Genomic DNA, 9,067 nt, shown 5'->3' on the forward strand with positions numbered 1-9,067 from the left:
ACAAATATGACTAAAATACACCCTCAGACTTGGATGATTAATATCAGAAAGGCTCTGCAGGGGTGTTTGTGTTCGTATGTTGAGGTGATACTGAAAAGGGATCTGAGCTGTATTCAGTCTCTGTTCCTGACATGTTCTTTCCCTTCTACTCCCCCGATTAATCCTTTGTCTTCCGGCATGACTGCAGGAAGGGCTGATCTGTTCAAACAATCACAGAAGGGAACTGAATGAAGTGTCAGAAAAAACATCTTTTACATTCTTTTAAATCATACAAAGTTTTCCTCTCTGAGTAAAGTTGTTTTATTTTTTTATTAAAACATGATGTGTTGAACCATGGTTAATTGCCTAGCCTTAAAAATGTATTAATTAAGAATTATAAACTCCTACAAAAGCTGGTCAGAGCTACTAATGTTAGGCTAAATTCTGATAGCACTACTGAGCAACAAACTGGGGAAGTATATATATGCTAAACCTCATAAAAACATGCATTGTTTGGAACAGGTAACTGTCATGTAGCTGGCTAGCTTATTACTGGCGTTAGCAAGCTGCCTTGGGTTGAGATACCTGCTGTAGTCAGGTGGCGGCTGAAATGACAGTGATTATGGGTAAGAAGTGTGCGTAACCTGATGTGGCGTTGCCATGGTAACTACTGAATCATCTTCTTATTCACTGTTATTAATAATATTAGTATTACTATAAAAGAAAATCCATTTGAAAAACATTATCAGTCTTGCAACAATGTACAGGCAACCGCAAATATTTATTTAACACTGATATGTTGTTGTTTACAACCACTAACATCTTTTTGTCCAATCTGTAGTCACATTTTCAAAACTCTAAACACAGTTAGCCCCACATCGGTTTGTTCATACCATACCATTATCACAATTCATGTTGTTTACACAGAATATGCAGTCAAGTAACCCATTTCTAAAATGCTAATCTGTTAAATACGTACAAGCTTTCCCAATACCAAAACTATGGATGTTTTTTGTGTTATTTACAAATACTTGCACACAACATGACAGAAATTTTCAAAACCTTAAATAATGTATAATGCATCTACTTCTGCTACCAAATAGCAGCTCAAACTCTATATTGAAACAGCTGATAAGCATTTCTGAATGAACTGATCTTTGAAACATTCAGAAATAACTCATTTATTGTAATTTGGGTAAAATAGATCAACAACAGCTAATTCCAATCTCAACCAGAGACATAGCTGTGGTTCTTTCAGTTACATACACTATGCAGTAAAAAAGGGGACTTTCTGGAGTTGAGTTTATCAAATGTGGATACAGAACAACAAAGAAGAGGAGAGAAAGAAAAAATAATGTCTGAACAAGGGAGAAGAATAGTTGGGCCGGGGAGAGGAAAAGGGCCAGGGAGGGGTAGCTGAATCAGTAAGTGTATCTATCAAAGATGCATAGTGAGAGATGACATTAGATGTGATGAGTGAGAACATGTGGCCAAAGGCTGAAGATAATAGGGATTAGAACAGGATAGGCCTTTTTGTTTCTATCCCTTCTGTGCAATTGTTTTTTGTTTCAATGTAATTGTGTATTTACATTTACTCATTTGGCAGATGCTTTTATCCAAAGCAACTTACATTTGATAAAAAATATACAAGCATCAATACAGTAAGAGATCTACAAGTGACAATAAACACTAGTAAGAGGTCTTAGCACGCCCAGCATAAATAAGTAAATACCTAGGGTAAGAAGTAAGAGTTAACGAATAGTGCAATCAATACAAGAGAATTGTAAGGAGATAGAAGAAGAAGAGCATAGGAAGAGCAGAGGCTAGGGGATAGAGGTGTTATAAGAGGAAGCGTTCTCGAAAGAGATGAGTTTTCATGAGCTTCTTGAAGTTAGAGAGGAACACCCCTGCTCTGATAGCATTTGGTAGTTTGTTTCACCATCGTGATGTTACAGATGAGAACAGCCGGGACTGAGATTGCTTTGTACTTAGGGATGGCAGAGCCAGACGGTGTTCGTTGGAGGAGCATAGTTGTCAAGAAGGAACGTCAACGTATTTTACAGTATTTTTACACATTTTGAACCAAAAGCCACATAGCCACTGTTTCTAAAGTGAGCTGGCAAAACTGAAATCCTGTATTATGCTTGAACAAATCCAGCTACTGCACATATAACCAAGGGAAGGACTTACATAGCAAAGTCTCCTGGGACTGGTCCCCAAAGTAGTGTTTCTTTGTTTTTTCTGTGATTATGCTAATGTTACATCATTAACAACAAATCCATTTTTTAAATCATAGAAATCCTGCTCCTACACAAACCTACACACACAGAGCAAAGTCAGGGAACAATACAGAAGCTGCAGGAGAAGTAAACCAGGTGCAGTAAAGATAGCGCCAAGATTACTCGAGTTGATGACAACTACATTTGTATTGTTAACAAAATGGTTGCTGCTCTAGAAACATTTATTTAATAAATATTCTGATGAGAGTTGGAGTATCAATAAAATCCTAACGATACCCATCCCTAAACAAGAGTTTACATATCAGAAACCCATATTTTATTGGGCACCCATTCAATTTCCCTGGGACCCACAGGTGGTCATTCCAGTGGGTGCAGGGAAATTGAGTGGCTGCCCAAAAAAATATGTGGGACATTGAAAATGATGTTGATGGACGGAAATGGCAGGCCAAATGATGGATGGAGGGCCCATATGGAGAAGCTGGGAGTTGAGGTGAAGATTGTGGCTTAAAACTGAGGGACTGGTGTTGGATGAGGGTTTGAGTCTGGTGCCAAAGATTTGAGTTTTTGGAAAGAGAAACATCAGGTGGGAGAGGAAGTACTAGCCTTGGGGAATGATGCAGATAGTGAAATTTAGGTGTCTGTAGGCAAGAAGGTTGTTCTTGAAAGAAGAAATACAGTCGATTTTCTTGGTTGAGAGGGCTTGAAAGGAAAGTGAATCAAAGATGATACAGATTAATTCTATGTATGTACTGGGTCTTTCAGTTTTTGGGGGGGAAAGGGGAATACAGAGCTGGAGACAGGTGGACTTGGAAGTGGAGAGATCATACAACGGAGGTGAGGATGATGGTATGATGGTGAGGAAACTGTCCACAAGATCAATGAACACTACAGGAACTTTTGACGTCTCCAGTTTGGATTGGCTGTCAGATTTCCTCCACTCTAGTGCTCAACACTGGAGCCCCCTGGGCCTGTGTGCTCAACCCCCTCCTGTTCACACTGTATACCCACAAATGCAACCCCCCCCCGAGAAGTTTGCGGATGACACCACCGTCATTGGTCAGATTTCAAACGATGACTTCATATCGGGAGGAAATCAACACAGAGAACAGCCTACTTTTCAACATCAGCAAAACAAGGAGATTTTAGATTTTGTTTATTTTAGGAAGAAGGAGACAAAGCCACATACCCCTGTCTACATCAGTGGAGATGAGGTGGAGTTGATGAACAGTTTTATGTTCCTGGTAAGCAGCATCACAGAGAACTTGACATGGTCATGTTACGTCTTCATGCTGGTAATGGAAGCTCAGAAACGGCTGTATTTCTTAAACAAATGTGAAATTCCTGTGGCAAGTTCTTACACTTTTACAGAGGAGCAATAGAAAGCACCCCGAACGGAAACATCACCAACTGGATGTGTATGGCCAAGCAAAGGAGAGCTTGGCAGCAGGTGATTAAAACAGCTCAGAAGATCATTGGTACGTATTGGTGAGGTGAGGTGCCTGCACCGAGCACAAAGGATACTTAAAGAACCCACCCCAGCCACAGCCTGTTTACTCTGCTGCTGTCTGGCAAGATATACAGAAATATTTGCCGTCATACCACCAGGCTTCATAGCAGCATAAGATATGAGACTCCTAAATTGTGTTATTTATCCACCAAGTGGATGAATAATCAGGGACGAATTCGATGACTGCATGGAAACCGAAAGAGAAGTCATGGATGAAGAAGTCGGCAAATTGGTCCCAGAGAGACCAGTGAAGAAACTAATGCCACAGAACTGCAAGCCACATCCAAGATCACGAAAAGGTAGTTGTCCAAGCCCTGTGGTCAGGAAGACTTGAGCATATAAGAACATATGGTGTCGTGATAAGAGTGAAAAGCGAGGGAGAGTTTCCTGGAACATGAAGGCAAGGGGTATCTGAGCTGGGTCACACAGTGGCCACTTCCAGCACAGGCTAGAATTGGAAGTGGCTCTGGAAAGCTGGAATAGACTGGCTTTGTTGGCAGTCCAGTTGAATGGAATTTGCCTTTCATGGAGAGCACACTGTAGTTGGGTGACTGTCCAGTCAGAGATGGTTGTGGCATGGAAAGGAGACAAATCTAAGGGCTGTGAGTTGGCAGCTGTGCAGCAGCAGGTTAGGCATCAAGGGTCCAGCCAGTCAGAAAGAATTTCTCATGAAGGTCGGTGATGTCGGCTACAGTCTCTGTGTGTTCAGTGCTGTCTGGTCAGAGCCGTTGGATGTAGAGTAATGGAAAATATGGTGCACGATAATGGAGCACGGGCGCGGTGGAAGGGTGGCTGGGTGGCTGGGTGGCTGGCTGCGTAGGAGTGGATGTGATTATAGACGGAGGAGATTCAGAGAATTTGGATTGATCATTGAACAGATTGCAGTCTGAGACGCTGAAAACCAGCTTGTTGTCCATGATGAAGTAAGTGATAAGTATATGCTATAACTGGAGTGTGGGTCCAAGTTAAAATGAAAGGTTGCGAGCAAACGGTAGGGAAAGGGGTTAGAAGGGTTTATGCACAGGTGGATGAATTGAGTGGGAAACAGGTGCTTGGATTAGTGAGAAAGAAAGGCATGATCTTATTCCTGAACTTTAGTTATAATACCTCCATATGTGGAATTAACTGCAAATCTTGGAATTGTCAGTTAGGTGAGTGTGTTGTCAGCAGTTTTGTCCATTCAGCAATGTTATCTGGCTATCTGTTAGCAAAAGGTTTAAATCCAATCTCCAAGGCCTTATACATTTGTCAGTTGCAAACCTGCCGCCAGCTCTTCGCTCTTCAATCAATCAGCATTTGGAATTGAATAGAGTGGAGCACTATGGTCTCTGCAGCTATAGACTTGGGTTACACTCTGCAGATGAAGAAACGGGCTGGAAAGATTGAGAGAGGATAGGGGAGAAAAAATATAGGAAAGGAGTAGAGGGTGGAGGAGAAATTTAAAAATATGATGACAGGATGGAAGGAAAAAAACGAGCATTTCCAGATTCTAGTCATGAGTATGTGCATCATGAGGAGAGGTATAGAGGATGGAGGAGCTATATTTCATAGAGATGCCAAAAAATGTAATACAGTATTCACATATGAACGGATAGATCAGATCTGAATCCAAATTTTTGAAGTAATACTTCTTTTTCCCGGACTGATCTGTTATCTGAATGACACAATTTGCCACATCACACCACTTATTTATTTATATACGAGTCATAACTCAGTCATATCAAAACACAGACATCATACACACTGGTATAATCATTTTTACAGTGGTTTATCCTAGATGTCATAGAGGAAAAGCATTACTTATAAATTCAGATCCTGACACATAACCATCAGAGTGGTTGTTGGCAGTACAGTGTAAACAGGGACTGCTAGTAGCAAAAGCAGCTTGACATTCCATGACACAGATTTCTCAAAAATGTAAACAAATAGGTTATAGGCTATAAACACAGAGGTGTAGTTAGTTTTAAGTTTCACTTTGATAAATTCAGTGAGGTTCATCCTCAATAGCTCTTCATCAGTCAGTGTTTCTACAGTGCAGGATAAAGCTTGCCTGATGTTGCGTGGTGTTATTTTCACCTCAAGATCCGACTGAAGGACTGTTTCAGGCCAAGACAGCTTTTCAGATGTCAACAGATTTCAAATTTGTTTATAGACATTTCAAAACAACTGTATTTTGATCTGCTCCTCATGCCATTGCATGCATGACCTCTTTTTTTTATTTAAAAACTATGCAATATGACCCAACTAAACATTACATCTAGTCTAGGTCTGTAAATTTCAATAGCTATCTAATTATTTGGATCACCTTTATATTCATCTGGGCCTTCTCACATTTTGCACACAAACTCCACGAAAGCTTGGTTTTCGAACTTTACAGTACAAATGTCACTGCATATAGTGCAACAGTGCAAGCTGCTGGTTGCCGTCCATGTTTGTTCTGGTTCAAAAACAAAAGTTGGGGTTTTTGCTGGATTTGCGGATTCATTCTGTGTTAGAACTCCAGTGGTTACTGACCCATGGTCTAAGATTTAAAAAAATCTGTGTGAATCGGTGAATCTTTAGGTGCAGTTTGTTCAGTCTGCAGGTTTCAACTTGTCTCTGTTTATCCCAAGCTTTGGTTTACAGTATCTTAGCAAAAAGACTTGATAGAGCCAGGCTAGCTGATTCCCACTGTTTACAAATGCAACAAAATGCGCCTCCTCTAGAATTTACTTATGAATCTGTTATTTCTCACTTAATTAATCCATTCAAAAACACAGGTGAAAAATAAGTGGCTGTTTTACAGGAGGTTAAGTAAAGGAGTAAAGTAAATGAAAGCAAATAAGAATATTTCCTAAAATATCCAACTTTTGCTTTAAATATGTCTTTTTTAAGGGAGGCACATAATGATTTATTCTTTCATTAATTTAGATAATTAATGAACTATTTTTTGAGAGCAGCAGGGTTGGGAGGATTACTTTAAAAATGTAATCTGGTACAATTACTAATTACTTGTTAAAAAATGTAATCAGTAATGTAATCCAAGAACCACAAAATGTATTTTTAGAGAAATCTTCCATTCCCATGAAATCCAAATCCATGCTACCACTATGGCAGTATTTTGCCCATCAATGACAAAAAATGTGTTTTGTAGGTATTCTTGATGATATTTAAGAGTTTGTCATTTGGAAAAGCATTTTAAAAATGTTCATGACTCATTCTGCAATTAATGAAAAGATTTCTCAATATAATGCTGCTAAAGCATAGTGTTTCTGGGACCAGGCCCCACTGATTACTGTACAAAAACATACATACTGTACATATTTTTTTCACTGATTTTGGTTAAACTGAGCTCAGTTAGCTGTGCAACCACTGGTCAAATTAGCTCACCCTGCCCGTACTGGGAGCTCAGAGCACCGAGGAAGTGTTTGTTACACTTTTACTCAAGCACTGGAGGTTTTCAGGACAGGGGTGGGGGGACTGTTAGGGAATGATTGCGGGGTGCAGTGCCTGATTGGGAACCGTAGCCGGGCGAGTAGGCAACGAAACCTCGCTCAAGAGCATCCCAATGAACACAGCCTCAACAGGGAAGTATTGACATCACCTAAACGGAGCTTCCTGATGGATAGCTTTACTTTTTGCTAAACCGCTAACTGTAGCCCATTTGCCTGTCTCTGTGGCTTGTTAGCTCGGTCAGTTAGCCGTGCTGCTAGCGGTTCAATTAGCTTACTCAGCCCCAGGGTGCCAAGAGCCAAACCCGGCAAGAAAACCACCTTGGTACTTGATTCCCAGTGGTTAAACTGGCCTCTGTCGGTCTCTGAGGCTGTGTTCGGTCCCAGTCCAGCTGCCGTGTTCACTCACTGAGAGCTAAACCAGCCTGCACAGAGTCTGCATTACGGGACATAAACACACATTCGCGCTTCTGGCGACTGTAAACGCCAATCAATGTCTGCAACATGTCCCACACTAGCTTTGTGTTTTTACAGAAACTAACACGTACTTATACAATAGACTGTATCTAAAAAATATATACAGAGGCAATAATCACTGCATTTTCTGTTTCATGGAAACTTACTGCTTAAAGTAATCCCTATAACTAATCCCCTTTTTTACAAAATGTACCTTTAATCTTGTTACATCTTTTTTTCTGTGCTGTAACGGAACAGTTACTTTTTTGGGGGGTATCCTGATTACGTAATGTCGTTACATGTAATCTGTTACTCCCCAACCCTGGCGAGCAGCTTTATTAACATTAAACTAACACTAACAATATAATGTCCATATTTCTAATTTCTAGAGGATGTGTCTTCTATAAGAGTTCCATCATTAATACAACAGTACACCATTTCCATGCAGGCATTTTGTTTCAGGCTTTAAAAACAGCAGTTGGTAACAATTGAACATACAATGCAAAACCTTCCCACGTCTCCCACCAAACCCACAAGTTTGCACGGCAGCAGAAGGAGCTGGTTGTCCTATAAAACCTCATCGAATGGTTTTGAGTGGAGAGCTTCAATTTGACTTGAAAATAGGATGTTTGGGGACTAGGGTGAGAAGTTATGGATTTGTGTTTAGAGTTACGAGAAAAACAGGCATAATTTCAAGAAATGTGTTTAATCAATAGAGAAAAAACTGTATTTAGAGAAGGAAGGGAAAGGCTGAAGATAGAAGAAAACATGATGAGTGTGTAAAGGATCATCTGAGGATGAAGCATGAAGTGGTTGGTCTGGGATGTGACCTCTTGAGGTAGATATTATGGGGGATGAGTCCATGTATGCAGATGGAAGTGTGAATGTGTGAACAAAAAATTTAATATTTTTGCAAATACACTGTCTTCCACAGAGGGTTGATTGTGGTCACTTCAGTAATTAATAATAATAGTAATAATAATAATAATCTTTATTTGTAGAGCACTTTTCAAAAACAAGTTACAAAGTGCTTTAACAAGTGTAAAGACAATAATACCCAAGAGACAATAATACAAAAACAATACAAGATAAAAGCATGAAAACATTGAAAAGACTAAAATACACGTTTAAGATAAATATAAAATTAGTAAAATACAATAAAATAAAAGGGATAAAATAAAGTCAAATAAGATCGGGAAAGGCTCTCCTATAAAAGTATGTTTTAAGAAGGGACTTAAAAGAGTTCACTGACTCAGCCGACCTGATTTCCTCGGGCAGGCTGTTCCAGAGCCTCGGGGCCCTGACAGCAAACGCTCTGTCCCCTTTAGTTTTCAGTCGAGACTCTGGAACAGACAGCAGACCTCTGCCCGAGGATCTCAAGGTACGTGCTGGTGTGTATGAGACTAAAAGGTCAGAAATATAACAAGGCGAGAGGCCATGAAGAGCTTTAAAAG

This window comes from Micropterus dolomieu, linkage group LG06, assembly GCF_021292245.1.
Source record: "Micropterus dolomieu isolate WLL.071019.BEF.003 ecotype Adirondacks linkage group LG06, ASM2129224v1, whole genome shotgun sequence".
Taxonomy (NCBI): domain Eukaryota; kingdom Metazoa; phylum Chordata; class Actinopteri; order Centrarchiformes; family Centrarchidae; genus Micropterus; species Micropterus dolomieu.